Consider the following 25561-nt stretch of genomic DNA (forward strand, 5'->3'; position numbering starts at 1 on the left):
TTTACTTTAGTTACTACACAATCTGCTATGCTTTTTACATAGGAAAGACCAATCGTCCTTTGAAAGACAGAATACTGGAGCATATAAGGGATGTTAGGAATGCTAAGGAATGCAGTGCACTTGCAATGCACGTCAAAGAAGACGGTCACACACTTGGTTTTAAGTTTTTTGTACTTAAAATAGTCCCTGTCAATAAAAGAGGAGGTAATCTGAATAGTCGTACAGAAGGTGTTGAGCAGGAATGGATACTCAAATTCCAGGCGGATGTACCACCTGGACTTAATAATAAATTATCCTTAAAACCTTTTTAAGAGCAAGATCACTGAAACATTAATATTTGTATGTAATGTGTATATATAGTACATACATTTAGTAATGTCTACTGTGCTTAGCTTACGTTTTACATGTACTGCAGTTTTTGGACACAGATTACATACTTACGTATTTTATGAATATATTTGTGTATATATATATATATATATATATATATATATATATATATATATATATATATATATACAATTTTAATACATGGCTTAATGAAGGTATTATTAGAGTTTTAAATAGTTAGGATATTTGTATAGTTGTTGACCATTTCATTTTATAACATTAGCGTCTTGGTGTGCTAGCACTTTAATTTGCACTCCACATGCTTTTATGTCTTGTTTTTATTGGTTACTATGTGACTTATGAGCCTATTTAAAATGTTTTGTTAAACCTGTTTAATGTTAGTCTGATGAAGCGGGAGTTGTCCGCGAAAGCGCTCACTTTCTCTGTGTTCTATTATATTAAACGGACTTTTGTTAACGTACCTGCTGTGTGCTACCAACGCTTTTTTCTTTGCATATTTATAGTTTGTATTGTAGTTTGATTGGGTCGTTTTGTGGTAGGTGTGGTTGTGATTAAATTACGAGTCTCGGTGGCGGGTGGGATATAGTGGCAGGGGAGTGGAGTGAGCCCGAGTGTAGCGAGGGCAAATGGAGCGGGTTGAGCCAAATCCCAGGATGGGGCAGGATTGACCACAGGATGTCACTTTATGCAGCAAGTTAATTTCCAAGTTTTATTGGGTGGTAAAAAGTAACTTGTATCCAGTAAAAACAGTGTACCCATAACAAAGTTACACAGAGCACAGCACCTGTTCAGTCGTATCGCACTGCTAATGGTAGGCTAATATACCGGTCGCTGTAAAATTTTAGCCACAATAATAGGAAATCTCTTGGAAGTTATAGATACTGTGGGCTATCTAAAAAGGGAAGGAGAAACTGCTATGGGAAGAGAGAATGGGGGGTTAGACCCTGCTCACACACCAATGCAAAGTGCTCTCTAGGGAATTATGTAGACTACAACAAAAGGTATTACATACACAAAAGTAAATGTAGCTGTTAGCTTTAGAGACAGTGCAGACCCGAGATGTGTAACCCAACAAATGTGTATCTGCCGGTCGGGTTACTGGGAAAGCATGCATTACAGGTGAACATGATGAGTGTGAAGTGATTCTAGAAAAAGAAGAGTAGAGAAAGAAGTGAGCCAGTAGTTCCAACAGCTGTGTACATTACAGAGAAGATATTTCTGCAAGAAGTTTACATTACAAGAGACATTATCTTAAGCAACAGTCCTGTTTAACCAGATAATTATATAATGCTAATGCATACAATAGTAAATGTGCTAAGCTAGTGTCTTAAAAACAACTTATGCAGCTAACATACAAAATAAGACTATTGTAAACAAATGTTATATCTATGTGAACGTACACTCAGACAACAGCTATGCAGTCGCACACCATAACATAGTGAGCAGCACTCTGTCCTGATATTTCACTGAATCACTGCCAACTGCTTTCACTAATATATCACATAGGATTGTTTGCTCACCATTAACAACATTAAATGCAAACCTTACATTTACAAAAACATAAGGTATACGCAATAGCACCTTCAATAAGAAAGTGAAACTTTATATCTCTTGCTTGTCTACATTACAAATACACAGTTTTTACACAGTTTGAACTTACTAGAGAGATGCTGACCGCTTTATTGGTCCAGATGCAGGGCAGTTGAATTTTTTAAAAATAGCGCCTAACATGGGTAATACTTATCAGCTATGAGATGAGCCAAAGGTAATAAGCAGGGGAGGGGGAGCTGAAAGTGGGGTCTGGCAATGTTTTTTTCTTTGTAATGCTGCTTTGAAGCCAGTTCCAAAGATGGGGCAGGATTGACTACAGGGTGTCATTTTATGCAGTAAGTTACTTTCCAAGTTTTTATCGGGTGGTAAAAAGTAACTTGTATCCAGTAAAAACAATGTACCCATAACAAAATTACACAGAGCACAGCACCTGTTCAGTCGTATCGCACTGCTAATGGTAGGCTAATATATCGGTCGCTGTAAAAGTTTAGCCACAATAATAGGAAATCCCTTGGAAGTTATAGATACTGTGGGCTATCTAAAAAGGGAAGGAGAAACTGCTATGGGAGGAGAGAATGAGGGGGATGAGACCCTGCTCAACACCAATGCGAAGTGCTCTCCAGGGAATTATGTAGACTACAACAAAAGGTATTACATACACAAAAGTAAATGTAGCTGTTAGCTTTAGAGACAGTGCAGACCCGAGATGTGTAACCCAACAAATGTGTATCTGCCGGTCGGGTTACTGGGAAAGCATGCATTGCAGGTGAATATGATGAATGTGAAGTGATTTGGACAGACACCGAATGCTTGGTGGGTCCAGATGCTGGGCAGATGAAATTGTTTTTTATCCTGACATGTACACATGCTCGAATGTAACTCACAGATGCATGAGCTTTATGGACCTCTGCAAACTGAAAAGATATACTGCAGTCTAGGACTGTAGATATGCGTGTATTGTTGCACAGTACTACAGTACTGATGTCCATGCTTCCCCACAGAATAGCAACAGCCACTTCTGTGGTAGCAACACACAGCAGTACTAAATCTTATTAGTTTTTTTGCTTCTCCCCTTCATGTACCTCTCAACTATCCAGAATTTTGCAAGATGTTCCTGGTTTTGCTTCAGGTTTTTGCCTTATCCATCCTACAACTTGTGATTTTCTGGTAAATCACTGAGGATTACAGTCACTCAGTAATGCTAGGCGTTAAGTTTCATACCTCTTACTATTCAAAAAATGCATGTTGATGCAAAACCTGTTTTTTCTATTAACCCTTTAAGCAAATTAGAGAAATATTTAAGTATTGTCCATGGTTTGGGGCCTTTGTCACTCCTTCCCCCAATTATTTTTGACTTTGTCCAGGGTTCTTGAGCAAAGAAGTTGAGTGGTATGCTGTCTTGGTCTTTCTTTCTTAACTAGTGAAATGGACAGCCAAAGCCACAGGGTTACAAACCTGAGAAAAGACATAAACCAGTACTCTGCTGAATCCATACAACATCAGAAAACGGTAAACACTAGCTCACTGCAGTGGAGACAGGAATTAAAAACTAATCAGTAGTTTTTTTTTGGATGACAATCAACAATACGATCTGACAGAATGAATTACAGTCTTAAGGAAGAAGGGGTACATTTAAAACCCATGTTTTAAGTGGTGTACAGAATATAGTTTTAAAATACATAACTAACATAATTAGAAAATACCAAGTGGTAGCGTATTTACTCGCACTTTAGTTATTTAGTTTTAGGCTTCTTATTGCCATATACATGGCAGACTGTGTATTACTAGGCCAGTACATGACAACTATACTGACAGCTGGAGTATGTCTGCCATCTGTAGGCCAGCATGTACTTTACAGACTATAGACCATGGAGTGATTTGCATCACTGCTTCATAATGCCACTTGTATGTCAGTTAGTATACTGCACGGGAACAGAGTCCAAATGTACCAACAATGCTGTATTTGGCCTACATGTCTACCATCTGTAGGACGACAGCTGAAATACATTAGTAGATGTTGCTCAGCAAATGCTTTTTAAAAGCTGCTTCCACCTGTAAGGCAGATGGTGCATTGCAAGGGCAGTATTTTACTTTGTGTGTATCCACAATGCTGTGTTCTTTGTGGCAGTGCATGCCTCCTGTAGGCTTATAAGTGCAATATGTGAGTTCCTGTGCACCCAACATGGTCACTGTTGTAGTAAGTATATACCTTTCATGTGTAGGGCAGCAAATGAGCAAAGGTGCTGATTTATAATGCCACCTGCATGACATAAGCATTGGGGAGGGGGGTCCAAGGGAGATGGCACAAGGTTATATGCCCCCTAAGTTTAGCAGTCAAAGCCTCTTGCATAGAGTGCTGAGGTTCCCCTTACACATACCTATGTGAGGGCCAGGTAACTCTATCTTTTCTAAATTATTAGATCCGCCATTAATATTATATGCTAGCTGCCCATTAGTGAAATAGATATTTACCTACAATGATCAGCCTATCTTCTGCATGACTGTTCCTTGTTTCTGGCACAGGGTAAGGGTCTTTATACTTGCCCTGCTTGTATAAAGGCTAAATGCAGGTAGCAGGTACCTTGGGAAGTAGTCTGATAACCATACTGTAGTATGCAGGACCACCAGATTCTGTATATTTAAATACTTATGGCAGTTTGCATACTAGGAGTTCCAGTTAACAGAATACACCTGTGAGTTCCATTTACCAGGATAAACCTGTGCAGTGTTCCACAATCTCTAAACAGGAGCACTTGTCAGCAAGCTGACAGATTCAAATCCAACCTCTTTATCCATTTATACCAGAACAACCAAAGCCAAATAGTCAAAATCGAACAGACCTCAGCAGGTCACAATTGTTGCAATCCTTTGTAGCTTTATCACAAACATGTACAGACTGCAGCAGATAGCTGAGCATGTACAGCTACACCTTGGCATTGTATTATGGAGGTTTTGAAGGTAATTCACCATATGTATATAGTGAGGCGTGGAAATGAAGAGCATGCAAGTGCAAACAGCTCATTGGCATGTGCAAACATTCTGCCGACATCTCGGTATCATTATATTAATGTGCTAATGCTGTCCAAGTGCATCAGGAAGCCTGTGTACTATTACGCAAGTAGCAGTGTATTACTACATCGGTGCAACAGCAACACTCGCACACACAAACTTTAAGCACAGAAAGGTCAGCACAAGTGCACTGTACACATGACTCTAGACAGCAAATGCCATTTTCTACTTACAGCTGCAGAATATTGTTGTCATTAACCTACAGCACATCTCAAAAATATTTACGTTGCTCCACAGATTTAGGAAATGTGTGCATTATTTCTCATAGCTGACTCTTACATTTATAAGAATGCTGTTGGAATAAGCAAAATATAGACAAATACAGTTGCTGGTGACTTCTGGCCTCAGTGTTTCTGACAGATGCTCAGAATAAAATGTGTATTTAGTAAAAAAAGGAGTATAGCTACACCCTTATGCACACACTATACAAAAGACCATATCACTGTGAATGAATGCTGGCATTATGCTTACATCAGCTAGCTTAAGCCATATATCGTGCTTCATGCCCCGTTCTCCCTAAAGCCACAGTGTGAATAAAAACAAGCTTCAGGTAGCACATAAATCATTTATTTAACTGTTAGCAGAAGAGAAATGTATCTGAGATTTGAAGGCATACATCTTGCAGGGCAAACTACATCTGTTGGCGTACAATAATGAATGTTACAACACCTCCTCTTATCTGCCAACAATAATGACAAACACAGTGTTGTTACACAGTGCATTTCCCTGTGAAATCATTAGCTACAAGTATTGTAAAACATGTACGAAAGGCATAAAACTGTCATGTAAGTAGGAAAGAATGACTGTAGTATATTTCACTGACTGATATGGAGACATGTAAGCGAGTTTGCTAGCCATCAGTGAAAACCAGTGTGTGTGTGTCAACCTGGACTATGCCAGAGGAGTACCACATGTGAGTTGTGTGTAACTAACTCTGTCGCCCTTTAATACCTACATGTCTGCTCCTGCATGTAAAATGCTGAGAGCACCACACTGATGGCTTGAGATGTACATGTCATAACTTGGAATACAGACCCATACCTTTTGGGAAGTGCTGATAACCCATAATCTCCAGAAGTGCAGATATATATTCAGTTGGTTAGGATAAAAATGCAATGTATGTGGGTGAAAATCTATATTTCAACATTCTGCACCCACACCTTTGTACTGTTCAGAATTTTACATACTGTCCAGATTTTGTCTCATATACTTGCCCTGCTTGTATAAAGGCTAAATGCAGGTAGCCGGTACCTTGGACAAGTAGTCTGATAACCATACTGTAGTATGTAGGACCACTACATTCTGTATCTGATTTAGTCACTAAATAATAATAGACACTTAAGTTTCAGACTTTGTATTCTTCAGAAAATGCAGGCCAAAGTGAAACATGCTAGTCTTTCACCTTTCAAAGTTCATATGAGAAATACGTAAGAGCTATTCCTAATTTTAGGCCTTTGTTCCCCCTATTATTTTTGGATTAGTCCTGAATTCTTCTTGCACTAAGAGATCAGAGAAATAGCCTGCCACTTTGGAACCTCTTACCAAGTCTATGAAATTGCCAACTTTGTGGAGATTCAAGAGACACAACAAGACGCTTTTCAACTTTTTTTTTTTACTTTGTTTTATTCATCTATTATTTGATCATAATTGGGCTAGCAAGCTATCACATTTTATTTGTTTCATGAGTCCGACACATGTATATTTTAATTGCATTCTGCTTGGGTGTATCCAGATAAATCACAATTTGAATTTGTGTCACACCTCATTCACCCTTTTTGCATTTTCAGATCCTATTCCCCCCTCTGTCCTCAGCCCTATTTCCATGTAATTCACCTCTCATTGTCCCATCTCTGTCTTTTAGCCTTTGTACTGCCTTTCGTTTGATAGTGAACTGTATCAGCGCATGGTCACTCCTTGCCAGAGGCACCTTTATTTTCACTTTCTCTATGCTGTCTGTTGTGCATGGTAAAACATCTAAGACTTTGTTGATCCTTCTGGGTGCCTTAACAAGGAAGGATTTGACAAGTCCCTTATAATTAAGGAACTCTAGTCCCTTTCAGTCCCTTCTCCTGTCTGTGGTATTTTTCAGTATGCTTTAAGTAGACTGAGATCCCACCTAATGGCCGCATTCTTCATTCCCCCTCATCCCATCACTCTGTTAATCTCAATCTCATTTTGCTGTCTGTCTCATTATATCTAGTAGTCCTTGTACAGCATCTGTCCACTAGCAGTCCACATCCTCTTCTGCCTTTATTCTCTGTGGACTTACTTTTGCTTGTGCCTGTCCTGCTTCAGTTTCCTATATTTTTCCTTGGCTTTATAATACGTGTTATACAACATATATGACCCCTGTTCACTTATTCTTTCTGTTTTGCTATTTCTGTAGACTTTATCCTCAAGAATTCACATGTCATGTCCTTTTTTGTCATTAGCATGTCTCTGTTCCTCCAGTTATACACACATCTTATTTCCTAGACACCCAAAACCTGATAATATAAGCATCTGTCTTTTCCTATTACCTCTTCGTGCTCCTTGTTTTTGCCCGTTACGTCTGTACTTACACTGAGATTATTTTGTTTTGTTCTTCTTTTCTTCTCCCCCCCCCCCCGCCCCGAAGACTTGCTATTAAGGGAAACATTGATTGACCATACCATTCTGCACTCTGAGCAATTCCTTCTTATATATATCTTCTCTATGCCATTACTACTCAGGCTTTTCACTACCCCTGTACCTTTATTTCTAATTATCCTTTATGTTCTAGTACTGCTCAAAACTATGACTCAGAAAGAAGTTCTGCAGGTGTTGCCAACAATAATATAAGTTGTGTGTGATCCATATGTTACACAATCCATGACCAATACTACAAACAGAAGAGCAAGTTTGAAGTTGTTACATTAACAAATCATTATCCCAATGCCACTGTACCTGGCCAACTTCTCCCCTACCCCCTGTAATCTACTATTCAGAGTTGCCTAGTTGTGCTACCAATTGGTACCTGGAGAACTTCTGAAAAGATCACTGTATAACCCATGTTTTTGTGTCCTGACACTACCTTGTTGACCCTTGTAGTTGCTAATTCTTCTAACCCACCCCCACCCACCAAGAGATCACTGGTTCCCACATGTAGCGCCATAGGTGGCCTTGTTTTTAACTCCAGTTACTAATTTGGTCACTTCCCACTACCCTGTCCAGCGTCTGTACAAGGAACATCTTGAAAGCCATTATGCCCCTTTACTCTTCACTCTCTCTCTCTGCCCACTTAAAATCCTTAGTGATAGAAATTAAGATCACAAGTACTGCACACAGCCCTAACCATGTCTGTTCTCTCCCCACCCTTCTTCTGCTCATCACATACACTGCCTCATTCCAGATTCTATTCCTGGTTTCAATCTAGTCTCTCAACTTCCAGGGTCACATTCCACAAACTTTGGATTAGCAGAACAGAGAGTCTCCATCATCCTGCTCTTGCTACTCCACAGTGACATGTCTACCCTGCCCCTTCAAGATGATGTCATTCTTGGGGGGGGGGGTCACTCAATTCAGTAACATAATGCCAAGGTACTTAATGTCTAGGAGTCCTGCTAGGCTATTAAATTACATGACCTATGCCCACAGTACTGCAAACTTAGCCAAAGACTTATTGGTTTTGCAGAATCTGGATGAAATTATTGTGCTCCGCAGTTCCATCTATACAGCAAACCTGTATTACTGATAGAGCTCCATTAACAGCAGCTCCACCTGTAGGACAGAAAAGAAAGTAAACACAGTCAGAATGATTGCCATGCTTGTATTCTACACATCCAAGACACAGTACTTGCATGTGGAGCCACTAGCCCAAAAGGTAATCCACTTTATTTTTACCTTACAAGTATTTGTGAGCTGTTCCCCTTAGTAATGGAAACAGCTCATATACCCCCAAAGCACATATGCACATGGTCCTTGACTTCTCTCCATGGCTCCCAAACCATGTTGCACAACTCTACCTATATGTGGTATTTGGTACTTCAGGCAGTCTGGCTTTCAATCAGTTCCAGCCTGTAGTACCTACTGCCACATACAGGTGGAACATCTGCTTTGCCAACACCACCTATTGGATTCAAAATACTACTCTTTTGCTTTAGACTTTATATTGGCTTCCAGTTCCTTCATCACTGTACAATATTGATTTTTTTGTCCTTACAGCAAGCCCAATTCTTCTTTTGGAATTGGACACAAAATCTGGTAATCTCCATTACAATACACTGAATGGGGACTAGCAGAACCCTAGGTTTTGGACATGGAGAAACTGTTTGATGTAGCACTTCTTTAAACCAAAATCATTTTAGGATCTGGCCCCCATTACTGCTCCTTTTGCCAGACAAACCTTGGCTAGCCTTCTTCTCCTTTTTATTTATGTATTTAGTAGTTAGGTGAACTGAGCCAAAGGTGTTCTTATTTTTTCACAACCTAGTTATTTTAAAACTAAATGTACACAATGCACGTCAAAAGATACCGTAACACTAAAAACAATTTAATGAAATGTGTCACGTATATATGTGTGTGTGTGTGCGTGTGTGTATATATATATACACACACACACACACACACACACACACACATATATATATATATATATATATATATATATATATATATATACAAAGTACTAGTGCTGCACAGGAGTATACCTCTAAAGTACTAGTACTGCACAGGAGTATGCCGCTGAAAGAAGTTGTGCAGGTTTTACCAACAATAACATGTTTTGTGTGGTCCACAGATTACATGATACACAATACATTCACCTACAAATAGAAGAGCAAATTTGAAGCTGTTAGGCTATAAATGCAATGTGCTTGCATTCACCTTGGTTCTGAAGGTATGATTTTATTTGCTTACAGAATGAGAGAGGGTGGCCGTGGTTGTGCAGTGGTTAGCGTTGCCGCCTTACAGCAAGAGGTGTTCCGGTTCTAATCCTCAGCTGGGGTGCCTTCTGTGCAGAGTCTGCATGTCCTCCCTGTGGTCGTGTGGGTTTCCTCTGGGTGCTCCGGTTTCCTCCCACATCTCAAAGACATGCTGTAGGTGGATTGGACACTCTAAATTGGCCCTAGGCATGAGTGTGTGCATGTGTGTGCCTTCTGTGGAAGGTTGGGCGCCAGGCTGGCAACTCGACACCGTAAAACTCCATTGCCAATCAATTGGGATTAGGAGGATGGCCTAATGGTTATGGTGTTTGCCTTGGTGCAGGGTTTTAGTCTCACAAGGGATAATTGGCTAGGCTTAAAATGGGTCACAAGGGCAGTTAGCTTAGTATGAATCTATGAGCGGACAGGTGATCTGCTGTGGCAACCCCTAACTGGGAAAAAGACAGAATGAGAGATCCTGCAACCAAACTATTATCCCAAAACCACTGCACGTGCCCATCTTTCACCATTCCTCTTCTGTAATCTCTGCTGCCCATTTTATTTATTTCTAGTCCCTTAACGTATTTATCTAGTGTACTGTAATGACTGCACTTTGTGCGGTAGCAGATACTCTGGTATACTTCATTGCTAAGAAGTGTACTTGTGGAGGGAGATATATTGTACCACTGTATGGTAAATTAATCAGCATAAGGACATGCTAGTGGGAATGATGCACCATGTTAATGTTTACTGCTGCACATTTACCAGCCTCCCTGTTTATTATTCCTCCTCATTCTTATCTAGCTGGATTTTTCACCTGTTTTTCATGGAACCTCTCAGGTTTGTACTCTAGGTAATCATTATCTATTTTATTTACTAGTTATATGGCTTACCAACATTGAGGCAGTGTTCTCACAGGTAAGTGACGTGCCTGTGGTATTCTTCAGTATGCCTTGGGTAGACTGAGATCCCACATGCTGGTCACATGCTTCCTTGCCCTCCATTCCATCATCCTGCACATTTCAGTTTGCTGTTTATGTCTCTCATTATGTCTGGAAGTCCTTATTTAGCATTTGTTCACTAGCAAGTATTTATGAGCTGTCCTTCTGCTTGTTGGGAACAGCTCACATACCTACCACATACGCACTTGGTTGTTGGAAGCTCCCTTCTCTGTGGCTCTCATACTGTTCAGTATAGCGCCATCTGTATGTGGTACTACTTGGTACTGCAACACAGTCTGTTTTACCACCAGTTACTGTCTGCAGCACCTAAACCCCCATATAGATAGAGCATCTACTTTGCTGACTCTGTCCATTGAATTCAATGGGCTGATCCATTGCTTCAGACTATTCATTGGATTGGTGGCATTCACAATTGCCAACATAGACTGTTTTGTTGTTGCTGTTGTTGTTATGAAACAACCCTGATTCCCATTTTGGAAACAGGCATTAGACCTACACTGGATGGGACTTTGGCATAAAGCAATTGCTTGGTATGTCATTTCATCACACCCAAGTCCTTTTAGAATATGGTCCCCTTTGCTGTCCTTTTTGCCTATCAAACCTTGGCTTACCTTCACCTTCTTTTAATTTATTATTTACTTATTTAGCAGGTAGGTGCAGTAAAGTTGTCCCTTTTCAGTCACAATACAATTATCATCATCATCATCATCATCATCTTCTTTCGGCTGTTCCCGTTAGGGGTCGCCACAGCGGATCACCTGTTTCCATTTCTTCCTGCCCTCTGCATCTTGCTCTGTCACACCAACCACCTGCATGTCCTCTCTTACCACATCCATAAACCTTATCTTAGGCCTTCCTCTTTTCCTGTTACCTGGTAGCTTCATCCTTAGCATCTTTTTCCCAATGTACTCAGCATCCCTCCTCAGCACATGTCCAAACCAACATAATCTTGCCTCTCTGGCTTTGTCTCCAAACCTTCCAACCTGGGCTGACCCTCTAATATACTTATTCCTAATCCTGTCCAACCTCATCACACCCAGTGCAAATCTTAACATCTTTAACTCTGCCACATCCAGCTCAATCTCCTGCCTTTTTGTCAATGCCACTGTCTCCAACCCATATAACATATCTGGTCTCATTATCCTCTTGTAGACCTTCCCTTTCACTCTTACAGGTACTCGTCTGTCACAAATCACTCCTGACACTCTTCTCCGCCCACTCCATCCTGGCTGTACTCTCTTCTTTACCTCTCTTCCACACTCACCGTTACTCTGAACTACTGACCCCAGGTATTTAAACTCATCCACCTTTGCCACCTCTACTCCTTGCATCCTCACCATTCCTCTATCCTCCCTCTCATTCACACACATATATTCTGTCTTAGTCCTGCTGACCTTCATTCCTCTTCTCTCTAGAGCATATCTCCATCTCTCCAGGGTCTCCTCCACCTGTTCCCTACTCTCACTACAGATCACAATGTCACAATACAATTATATTAAAGCTGAATGTGCATATTATTCATTAAAACAATATAACAATATAATGAAATATACCCTATATACAGAGAGTGTCACAGACAGATGGAGTAGTAATAGGCAAAATGTCACATAATTATATACAAAGTCCTAGTACTGCTCCAAAATATGCCTCAGAAGTAAGTCCTTCAGGCAAAAAACATTGAAATGCATGTTTTGTGTGATCAGTAGCTTACACAATCCACTATCAATACATACAAACAAAAGAGGAAGTTGAAGTTGTTAGGTGACAAATGTAATGCACATGCATTCACCTTAGTTCTGCAATATAATTTTGTTTGCGTGGAGAATAAGAGGTAGTGAAGCCAAACCATTATCCCCAAACCATTGCACCTGCTGAACTTCTGCCCCACCCCCCCCCCATCCTTCTCTAATCTCTGCTGTAAATTTTATTTACCTCTAGAGCTTTAATTTTTTTAACTAGTCTATTCTATGATTGCACTTTGTGCAGTAACAGATGCTCTGGTACACTTCATTGCTGAGAAGTGTTCTGGTGGGGGGAGATCCTCTGTACAACTGTGAGGTAAATTACATTAATCTGCACAGGTATATGCTACTGGGAAAAGTGTATCATGTTAATGCTTACTGCTGCACATTTCCCAGCCTCCCCATCTGTTATTCCACCTGTCACATCTGCTGACTGATTAGCCTACTTTTTCATTGACATGAGTTTAAAAGTCGTCTTCTTGCTTGCCTTACCACCCTCTGCTTAGCTCTCTTATGAAACTTTGCACTCATTGATGTGGCTGGAAATGATTCAGTCAGGCTTATTTCTGCCTAGTTAATCTGATATTACCATTCCCAGATGCTCCTTATGGGTTGTGATAAAGGTGAGTTACCACAGGGTGCTTATTCCTCCCTTGTGTTGACCTACTGGCTGCATTCCCCACCTGTTTTGAATGGAGACTAATCATCAAGGTGGTGCTCTCATGGGTACGTGACCCGTCTGTGGTATTCTTCAGTATGCCTTGGGTAGACTGAGATCCCTCGAGGTTGCCACATTCTTCCTTCTCCCCCATCCCATTACCCTGCTAATTTCGGTTTTCTGTCCATGTTTCTCATTTCTGATCATTCTTATAAACTGCGCTGGTCGTGCTGCGGTAGCATTGTCGCCTCACAGTAAGATGTTGTCCTGTTCGATTCTCAGCTAGAGCGTCTTCTGTGTGGAGACATGCGTGAATGGGTGTACCTTCGTTAAAGGTTGTGTGTCAGTTCCGGCAACTCGACACGTAAAAATCTACTGCCAATCATTAGCGGACCAGAGTTCCACTGTGGCGACCCCTAACCGGGAAAAGCCGAAAGACACAACACAACTTATAAAGCATCTATTCACTAGCAATCCACAGCCTCTTATTCTGCCTTTATTCTCTATGTACTTATTTTTGCTTGTGCCTGTCCAGTACCAGTTTTCCTCACTGTGTCCTCTTTCCTTGGGTTCACAATGTTTTTTCTCTAACATAAATCATCACCCTTCACTTATTCTTCTTGTCCTGGCATTTCTGTCAGACTTTGTCCTTTGGGAATCACGTCTTGTCCTTTCTTGTCATTAGCACAGGTCTCTGTTATTCCAACAGTATCTCCATCCCTACAGCAACCTCTTATAGCCTTCCAACTATTCAACAAACACTTGGAATTTGCTAACATAATCTTCTGTCTTTTCCTCATCCTGATATCTATTTTCACTTCATGTTCCTTGCACTCTCTCTCTATTACTGTCCTCGTGTTGAATTTCCTTTCTCTCTGTCCTTTTGTTCTCATCTTCCTTCCCACCATCACCTGATTTTAAGAGTAACATTGATCGACCTGAATTTTCCTCACTTTGAGTAATTCCTTCTCATACACCGCTTCTTTATGCCATTCTTCCTGAAATGTTTTGCTATCCTGTACCCTTTTTTATCCATTCCCTGAACAAATGGTTGTGATCTAAAATACAAAGATGCTTAGCTGTGATAGTCTTTGGTACCAGCAAATCTTCTGAAAAGGTCACGGTATAACCCATGTTCTTGTATCCTACCACTACCCTCTTGGCCCTATGAGTTGCTGCTAATTCTATCCCCCATCAAGAGCTCACTGGCTCACACACATAACTCCATACATGGCCTTTTTTCCCTAGTTAGCAACCTAGCCACTTTCCCCACTATCCCACAGTTTATACTAGGACCATGCTGAATGTCACCATACTCATTCACTCTGCTGTCTCGGCCCACCTAATATCCTTGGTGATAGAAATAAAGATCAGAAGGACTGCACAAACAAACACACACACACACACACACACACATATATGCATATATATATATATATATATATATATACATATATATATATATATATATATATATATATATATATATATATATATATATATATATATATATATATTTATTTATATATATATATATATATATATATAGATTTTATATATATATATATATATATATATATATATATATATACATACATATATATATATATATATATATATATATATATACATATATATATTTTATATATATATATATATATATATATACACACAAAACCCCCCACCCATGTCTGTTCTTTACCCATGCTCACAAACTACACACTGCCTCTTTCCATATTCTGTTCCTGGTTTCATGCTAGTTCCTAAACTTCCTGGACTCGATTCCACAAACTTTGCAGTAGCAGTGCAGACCCTCTACTATCCTGCTCTTGCTTCTGCCAATTGACTTTTCGACCCTTTCTCCTCTGGATGTGGCCCAATTCCTGCAGGCAGGTGGCTTCATTACAAGTACTGCAATACCAATCCCACATACAGGTGGAGCATTGATTTGCTACCTCTGCCCTTTGAATTCAATGGTCTACTCCTTGTTTTAGACTTTACATTGGCAGCCTTTGCCAATGTAGAACATTTTTTTAATGCAACAAACCTGATTCCCTTTTTGGAAACAGGTATTGGATCTGCAAGCACCTTTTACCATACAAGGTGCCTGCATGCTGAAGTAATCTGGCAAATTATACAGTTAACAGAGTTAAATCCTACAGGATATCTGCAGTTATGCTCTGCTATTGTCATCATCTATGGGCCCATCTCACAGCATTCAGCTTGACAGACAACTTGTAATGCAATGTACCTGCTGACATACAGATGGCATCATCGACACACTGCATAGACTGTGGCTACATGTACACTCAAGCACTATCCCTGCAATACACTGTCTGCCATAGAGGTAGCAGTATAATCCAGTAGCATATATACTTGCAGGCTTACATGTAATAGCTACCAACCTACAGCTAGTAAGCATGTGCAAACTGCACAGTCTATTTGTGACTACCTAAGCAATCCAGCTTGGATCTTGCAAAAGAGTATCTGCATGCAGGAGGAAAGAAAACATTACACTACACTTGTTACAGCCACAGACCTGTAACAGTATGCACAGTACCATCAGTATTAAATACGTCAGTGAGCTTTACTGTGGCCATTGTAGGGTAACTTCTATATATATGTAGCAATGGACATTACTACTGCAGTATATTTGCAGAGTGCTAGTGGTGGTTCTGTCCACAGTGCATACCGCTACATGCATAACAGCATAAATGACTTATTTTTATTTATTTAACATTTGTTTACCGGGAAAGACTGACTGGGACAGAGCCTATTTTTAGCAGAGGCTGGGAGAAACACTCCAGATGCATGTATTTGGAATGTGGGAGGAAACCAGAGCACCCTGAGGAAACCCACACAAATGCAGGGAGGGTTGTAGACTCCGCAAAGAAGGCAACCCAGACGAGAATCAAATCAGAGAACCTCTTGCTGAGAGATGCCATTGATCACTGCTGCACCACTGTGCCACTTATTGTAAGGTAACTGGATAAATTGTAAGGTAAATGGATAAACAACACTTAGTTTCCACTATCTGGCACAGGCAGACAACAATGCATGCAAGTGTACACAGCACTCCGTATATTGGTACAGTCTGGCATAAGTATACATGGGATATGAAGATAATGTCTTACTAGGAGGAATTTCTTAGTTGCTTGTATGCACAGTTATGTGAAAATAGTAATATGTGTGGGTCAATCTTTGTACAGTTATGTAAAGGTGGTGTGTGTGTGTGTGTGTGTGTGTGTGTGTGTGTGTGTGTGTGTGTGTGTGTGTGTGTGTGTGTGTGTGTGTGTGTGTGTGAGTGTCATACGCATTGTAGTAACCATTTCTTTGTGGATATACATACATTGGGTGCATGTGATTTTATGTGTATATATCTGTATTCAAAGACAGACTGTTAGATACAGATACAGACGTAGATATATATGTATCTAAGTATGTCACATATTGCACATGTATATAAATTTAGGTTTGTATATGTGAATGTTGATTGCCTTACTAAATGTTATTTCCTCTTTTGTGGACACACTAATGAATACCAGTTCATAAAAGAGTTGCATTTCTACAAGCCATACATGCATGTAGAATGATACAGATATGCATACACACCCCTACAGGTCACATTGCATATGTAATTACATTAAATAGCTACAAGTGTGCATGCACATCACAATGTGGTGTAGTGGTACACAGTAGGTGACATACAATGTGGTGTAGTGGTACACAATACATGACATGAGAATTAGTAGTGTGTCAACTAATTTCCCAATTACATATTCATTGTATATATATATTCTTTCTTAAACTGGGTATGCCTATTAGATACCAAGTGCTTCTTTTCAGGTATCCCAGCAGCACTCTCTAAATTACTTGCTCAGAGTCAGAGAGCAATAAAACCCAGGAATACAGAATGACTGTTGCCTACATATAGTCCTAATACCTTGTGCTAAATTCCAGAGAAGCTTTTTATATATAACAGTGCCAATAATATCCATACAGCATGCAATTGAGGCTTGGATGACAGATCACAGAATATGCTAAGTATATGTAATGATTCCAGAACCCATCCATTTACTGGCTATTTGTGCTTCAGTGTAAGCCTTTAAATGAAGAGCAAAGGCTTAAAGCTACAGTGAGCCTTCTCCACCTTTTCTGAATCCCACCATATCTTAACTTATTGATAAGAGAAAATAGCAAATATACACATGGAGTCAGTTTAGAATAGTAGGAGTTAAGCTGTATGTATGTACGCACACGTGTGCACACACACATACCACACACACATATATAATGTATCCTAAAAATGGACTCCAGTAAATTAGATAAATGAATGTGATCAGAGCCAGCTCATGGTCAAATGGGGTCCTAGGCAGGATAATGGACGGAGCAGGCCCCACCCCTCATTGCTGACATTCCAGTTCCCCATTACTTGGCTGTCTTTTCCCAGTTACCATAAACACTGTTCAAACCTGTCAGTGTGCAGACTATTTTCTTCTTTACTTTACAATGATTACAGTTATCTGGTTTTATTTCAAAAAGTTTATTTCAAGTAGCACAAACACTGATGGCCATTTTCTATACAAAACAAAACTCTCACAATGAAAACTAACTTAGCATGAGCAACAGTAAATGTCTCTGCCCTTGAAACTCACATTCATTGAAAATGCATCTTGCCAGTGGCACATTAAGTGTACCTTGGGCTCTGATCTGTTTTTAAACCGTGGGTCCTTGGCACACATTTTTAGGACCATGCATAAATGCATATGTTCTTTGATTTACCTTCCTGATTATATTAAATCCATCCATCCATAACTCCTCTTTCCTATTTTTGCACATGGTGTCGGGGTGTCATTTCAACTACGACAGTCATCTAGAGCCAAGGTTTACACCTCCTGGTGGCTGGCCCTGCTGCAATAGTTCTTCCATAACACACACACACACACACACACACACACACACACACACACACACACACACACACACACACACACACCTATGGCTAATGAGTTTCTGTTGTTTAATACAGCAACATTTGTTAGTATCTCTCTTAAATTTGTAGTTTTTGGACATTTTTTCCAGCAAACAGTGAAATAAAGTGTATGAACCAATAATGACAAAACTACCAATTTCGGACTGTGGGAACAATACATGCAGAAAAATGTTTTGAAGGAGGGATGATGTTTAAGAGAAGGCAGGAACTGAATAACGTAATGTAATACTGCTTATCTTATATGATGCAACAAATATGCAACAAATATGAATTATGTTTGAAAATGTGAAGTTGTTAATATGGTTAGGTTACATTTATGTAAATATGTTTCTTATGTTGCAAATGATAATTAAAATTTCAGAACATTTCAACCATAAAAGGCCACTCACACTGCTGTCATCATAATCCAACAATATCAGTCAGTGTACACAATTTCTGCAGATGTAAAAGTAATCTGAATAATTCCACATTAAAGATAACTATTACTAATGCAGATGTTGCTGTTGACAAAGAACTTTGCAGTGCAGTGGTATGTCTACAAATGCAGTGCCTGCTGCCCTTAAATGATAAATTGCCTATATTACATTTAAAAAAAAATGGTGTGCTGGCGATATTGTCATACATTTCCCAAACTAGACCAGCTAGGCAGTAGGGGATGGCTGGCAAATGACATCATGTTTGTAGTTTCTAAGCATGTAGTCCTGGAGACCATTAAGGAGCCTAGCCCAAATTCCCAATTGCTCCAGAACACTATTTGGTTAAGCGACTTCCTCAATTTCACACAATAGGTAAATGAAGGTGGAAAGATTCAAACCCCATGCTCTCGCTACAGGAAGCAGCTCATCAACGAGCTGGAGTTTTAGTCCTCTGTGCTGTCAGAGTAATATGTTTTAACTAAATACTGCAATCCTTTACAATTCAATATTGCAGAGAAGACTGTATTACTGTAATATGCAACATTAACTGCATAATGGACAACCCTGACCACCACTACAAATACTGCAGAATGCATATCATTACAAATGGCAGCCCCTCTGCAGTTGCTGGAGGCTGTAAAAAAGGTACTGCAAAATATATTACTAAAATGCAACATACTTGGACTGCATTAAACAATCCAGGCCTTTTAATTCATTCATTCATTTTTTAGTGTGATGAATAAAGCAAAACAATTAAAGACAATATAAATGTTGTAGCAACTTTTGTTCAACAACCCACAATTAATACAAAAATCAGAAATATGACTGCATACAGCACATTATTTTTTGGTGTGGAGATAATTACATGCTTGTATTACACCTACATCTCATTTCTGACTTCCCTATGTGTTCCTTTGTCATCAAGAATAGCTATACATTTTGACATCACTCAGTACAGGCCTGACCTACTTGAATGGCTAATAATGAGGTATTATTGAAGCATACAACTCCTGAATCAACAGAGCCAGATTGTGGACAAATGGGCCCTATAAATGGTAATGAATCAGGCCCCTGACACCCAAACCAATATGCCATTAATTGGCATTCTCCACACAGTTACTATAAACACAGTTCAAACCTGTCAGTGAACATATTTCCTTCTTTACATTTACAATTATCACTGAGAGTTATGATTCATTTGATACATTTATTTCAAATTTTACAGAAAAAAACATTGGAAGTTATTTTCAAAACAAAACACTCACACATTGAAAACATATTTAGCATGAGAAACAGTAAACTTATTTTCCCTTGAAACTCACATTTAGTGAAAAATGCATCTAACAACCCATTAAACTACTTGTGATGGAATCCATACTCAAATAACATATTTTGAAGTGCTAATTAGTATTTCTGTGAAGGGTGCAGAAATTCAAAAGACAAATGTGTAATACATTTGCTAACAGCTTGGAAAACCCCACTGGACATTGTGTCCCCTTTTCAAGAAAAGTCCAGCAGAGTCAAGCTGAAGACAGATGAAGGCTAAGTGAATCAAACCATGTATTAGAGAAAGCACTGCACCGCCTTACTCATTAAATGCTAGAAAAGCTGTTGCAGCCCAAACACACTGCATTTCATATACAGTATGTATGTCTGCAAAAAAAAAAAGCTAAATTAGAAAGTCATTCATAGTGAAAATATTAATGTTAAACTCAGACTTCATGCTGTCCAGTTTATTCACAGATAAATAGTAAACACACTGTCAACATTCAACAAAACAAGTAACCCAAAGATCACATTAAAATCATTTCCTTCTTTTATGGCATAGGTACTCTGGTTCATATGTAGTTATTAGGCTTGCAGTCTAGTGAACCATTGAGTAGCCTAGCCAGATTTACAGTTGCCCCAAAATACTGTCTGGTTAAGGAACTTGCTGAACAACAGGGCAAACGTAAAAGGCAAAATCAGAGATGTTCTGCAAAACTGAAGACAGATTAAGAGCAGATTACTCTAAATCACTTAAAATGTTAACAGAGTAACAGGTTTTGCATCAACATGTAATTTACTGATTTATTCCTTGTTAACTTCTTTTCAGGGGAGACCCAAGATGGTACTTACACTATTATGGGAATTTTCACCAGGACATTGGGGATCTTCTCCTATTCTTTTTGATAGATGCTGTGAGATCTCATACATCCACCTGAGCTACCACTAATTCAAGCAGATGGGAACCTCTGTTTAACATCGCAACCAAAGGAAGACACGCACAGGAGCACAGCACCTCCCTTACGCTGCACTACAGTGTCAGCAACATGTCTACCTTGAATGGGAACAGAACCCACAGACTTCTGCTCCAGAGCAAGTGTGCTCCCTGTTGTATCACTGACACAAACTATGAAATAAACACTATGAAACTGTATGACTGACATTGGCAGACTGTAATCCTCAGTAATTAAAATAAAAATGAAAAAAAAAGTTAAAGGCAGCCTGACAGTTGGTATGAACTTGCATTCCAGTAGTTATGGTTCAGGGTTTGACTGAGCAAACCACTTAACTAGACAGTGCCCCTAACTGGGGCATGTTACACACATGCACACAAGCCATTGTATCCTGTCTTATTTTAGGGACCATCATAATCGCTCAGCAAGTCCTGATATTCTCTGTGCAGAAACTCATGGTCTCATGCTCACACCTGGCGGGAGGCCTGCTGAAACCAGTCTCTGAAGAGACTACATCTACTCTACTCATCTTCAAGAGGAGCAAATGCCTTGTTAAGATAAGTAAGTCAGGAACGGGAAACACTGCTGAAGACACTTAATATTGATATAGGTATAATAAAGGAAGGCAAGATGCCTGGTTCATAGATTCATACTAGGCTAACTGCCCTTGCGAGCCATTTTAAGCCTAGCCAATTATCCCTTGTAAGACTAAAGCTCTGCATCTTGTGTTTGTAAGGCAAACACCTTAACCATAACGCTACCTTCCTAACCCTGGTAATGTACATCTGCACTGTACTAAGCACTGATTATGGATGTCAGCAACAGGGACAGAGAGGAACCAGTAGATGTGGGTGAGGTACATGTTCAGCTGGGGGAGGGTGCTCACCATGGCAGAGAACATAGCACAAGGGCATGAAAGGTACATGTCAAGCTTGGGGAGGGCTCACTATGACAGAGAACACAGCACAAGGCCATGAAATGTACATGTACAGCCAACACAAGAAGAGCACTGTGACAGAAAACACAGCACAAATGAAAGTATATGAGGGAGGGCTCTGAGTGGCAGGGAACACTGCAAAAGGGCATAATGAGTACATGTCCAGGTGGGGGGACCACACTGTGGCCTATGCACACCGAGTGCAAGACATACTACAGGATATACAATGGCCTCTATACATAGGTCATATCATGGGTATGTGTACAGACATTGGGGAGGTACAGGATGCACACAGCACTACCAACCATCAGTACAATGATACAAGAAGGTGGACAACAATAACATGCCCATTGCTGCTGTCAGTATAGAGTGGGGTGGGAACAGTCATAGCATATCTACAGGCAGGTATTGGCCAACAAATGGAGGGAGAGGACAGTGCAGATACATACTGATCTTGTACACACACACCAATGTGTAACCCACAAGTATACACATCTCATCACAGAAACATGACGGTGACAATATCTGGAAAATTCACCAGCCAGGAGACCGAGGTGTTAATATAGGCATTATACACAAGTGGCATGTGCAAGAGACAAGGATTTTGAGAATAGGTGTGGCAGGAAGTGGTGCAAGACATCAGTGCTGTGGGTGGTTATAAGTGGACACTGGAACTGGTGGACACTGGAACTGGTAAACACTGAAGGAGTTTACTATCAAAATAGCGAATGGAGATGCTCCGCAGATGGAAAACTCGAAAGATAGATATTCTGATTTTCCATGTTGATGAACATCTCCTTTTTCAAATGTTCATATCAGTGAATGCACAGTGCATTCGCTGGTATGAACTCGTAGTACTGTACAGAGATTGCTGTTGAGTGCAGTTTGGGAAATGCATCCCTTTCCTCACTGTAGTGAGATCTCGGAGTTGGAATATATAGTTAGAAGGGGGTGTGGGCATGCAGGGGGGCTTGCCCCCTGCAAAAATGTGATGCCATGTGTAGGAGTTTTATTTACCTGTGCTCCTACATGGACATCACGTGATCTGTTCGACAATAATGTCAAATCTGCTGAATTCATTCAATAGATTCGACATTGTGCTCTGGTGAATATTTCGAGTTTTGATATTTTTTGTAGGTGTTCTGCACGGGATTTATTTTGTCCATGACATTTTGATAGTAAACCCAGTGAAGGTTCCCTGATATGGCACTGAATGCCAAGACTAAGGAACAGGATACCGACAGGGACAGGACTACTGAAGAAGTGTCTCACAGAAGTATAAAAGACGCTGGTATCCCTGTCTGGGACAGATGAGCAGACCCCTCATACCTGGAGGTGGCTTAGATGTGGAAGATGGGCTGGTGATGACCACCTGAATGTCTGCAGGGAATGCACCAGGTCAGCAACAGCAGGTACTTTTTCTTGTATGCTGATCTCCTTGTGAGAAGGTCCTTTGCATATCTGTTCTCCATGTACATTGGAGCCGCAACTGCAAAACCCTGCATGATAAGGCATAGATGTACCCATATGCTTTTAACAGAGCCATCATGAACCAATAATTTTTCAACAAATTACAAGGGTATGAGGCACATGTTCCAGCACTGTCACAAGTATGTTATCTTTATGCTTTCAAAGGTTCCACTGCTGAGGGCCTGACACAACAGGATGGCATATGCCTGATGTCAGCAGGTCACCTGTTGCTGACAACAATGACAATGTACACAATCACAGTAAGATGACAGATTGTTACTGTCAAAAATGTTAACACAGGTGGGCATACACATCCTCAGCATATGATGTGATGGTTGAGGTATGACCAATATGTATAGCTACCAACTAAGATGACCCTATGGGAAGCAACCATGCATGAAATGCTGGTTGAGATGGCATGCATGTCAGATATGGGAATTGTGGGAACTGCCTGTGTGGTGCACAGACATATTGTATATCATACCCTGTGCATTGCAAACTACCTGGCAATTGATGAAGTGGAAGTCCTTCTAGATGATATACTGAACATCACATGGAATTGGTGGGTCCTTGATGGTGATGTGGTTGCAATTCATGGTCAGAAGACATCATGGAAAGAGCTATGTTGAATATTGCCCACATTGTGTTAGTTCTCTCCTCTGAAATTTGTGAAAACCATATACATATGTTCCGCCACATGCTACAGGATCACAACATGGAATTGGTGTAGGATCCATGAGACTGATGTCTGATGTGGTGTAGGATCCATGAGGCTGATGTCTGACGTGGTGTAGGATCCATGAGGCTGATGCCTGATGTGGTGTAGGATCCATGAGGCTGATGCCTGACATGGTGTAGGATCCATGAAGCTAATGCCTGACATGGTGTAGAATCCATGAGGCTGATGCCTGACGTGGTGTAGGATCTGTGAGGCTGATGCCTGTCAAGTTGCTACAGTGCCCATTCTCAGAAAATGAAAAGTCCCTGTAACAAGGATGGTTACTGGTACATAAGCCTGCATGCCCACACATCCCCTTTTGTTTCTATGTGTGGGCCACGTCTACCACTTTTCATATGGTGTCTCTAGCCACATGACAGTGATCAACAATGTCTTGATCATGGAGGTGATGGTATATTAGCTATTGACAGACCCATCTGCACCATGGAAGGTTATAACATGCAATGTCACAGGCATTGGCTCTAACAGTGGCCATTAACATTTGTTCAGCTGTAGTGCGACTTTAGTTACTGTATACCAAAAAATTCTGTTGCCCAGAAGAGGAGATAGTTAGGCTCATAGTGCTGGATTTCTGCATCTGTGACTTTTTGCCATGTTTGTTTTTGTCATTTGCATAGAATATGAGACCCATTTACACGTGGCCACTCATTTACATGACATTATGCTGTCATTTGCATATCACACGGTTTCTCCCATAGTGCAACCACACTACATGGGACTCTGAATCAAACCCTCCCCGTGAATTACCACTCATTGCAGTATTTTGCTTAACATTAGGCACCACATGTTTATGAATACCCCACCCAAAAGAATACAGGTTCATAAGTACAAAGGTAGGTACTAGGCTATTGGCCCTAGGGCCTATATAAGCCTAGCCAAAGGCTACCCTGGTTTTTGCCACTCAAGAAAATTATTTTCCTGTGCCCCAGTCAAGCAGAGCCACAGAAGTGATCCCGGGGTCAATTTCCTATGTCCCATCCAATAATCAAGATTTATTTTGAAGAGTGCTAATGAGGAGCTTTGTTTGATATAGCTAGGTAGTTTGTTCCAGAGTATGGGAAGTCTCTGGGACAGGAATCTATCCCTCCAGCATGTTCTGTTTATTGTGGTAAGAAGGTTTAGGGCCCTAGAGCATGTAGCTTGGAGGGAATGGGATTTCTTTAAGTGGAGCATGTCCAACAGCTCTGGGTTTGATATAGCTTTGTATGTTAGGCAGAGATCGCCTCTGAGTTGGCGATATGTGACAGAGTAAAGCTGGAGTTTTTTGAGACGGTCTGTGTAGGACATCTGTTTGAGGCCGGTAATCCTCTTTGTCAGGTATTTCTGTGGCCTTTCAAGTTGTTGTAGATGTCTTGTGAGGTACATACCAAAAGGGGCGGTGTACTCTATAATGGGTCTAATGAGTGGTGAGTAGAGGGGAACAATGACCTCTTTTTTCCTGGATGAGAAACCTTTTGTGATGAGGTGTGCCACATAGAAGGATTTCCTAAGTACTGTGACGATGTGATTATCAAAGGAGAGACTACTGTCCACCTGTGTCCCAAGGTCTCTTATCACACTTTGGGTGTTAAGTA

This window comes from Protopterus annectens, chromosome 12.part0 (assembly GCF_019279795.1).
Source record: "Protopterus annectens isolate FY-2018-M chromosome 12.part0, PAN1.0, whole genome shotgun sequence".
NCBI classification, from domain to species: domain Eukaryota; kingdom Metazoa; phylum Chordata; order Ceratodontiformes; family Protopteridae; genus Protopterus; species Protopterus annectens.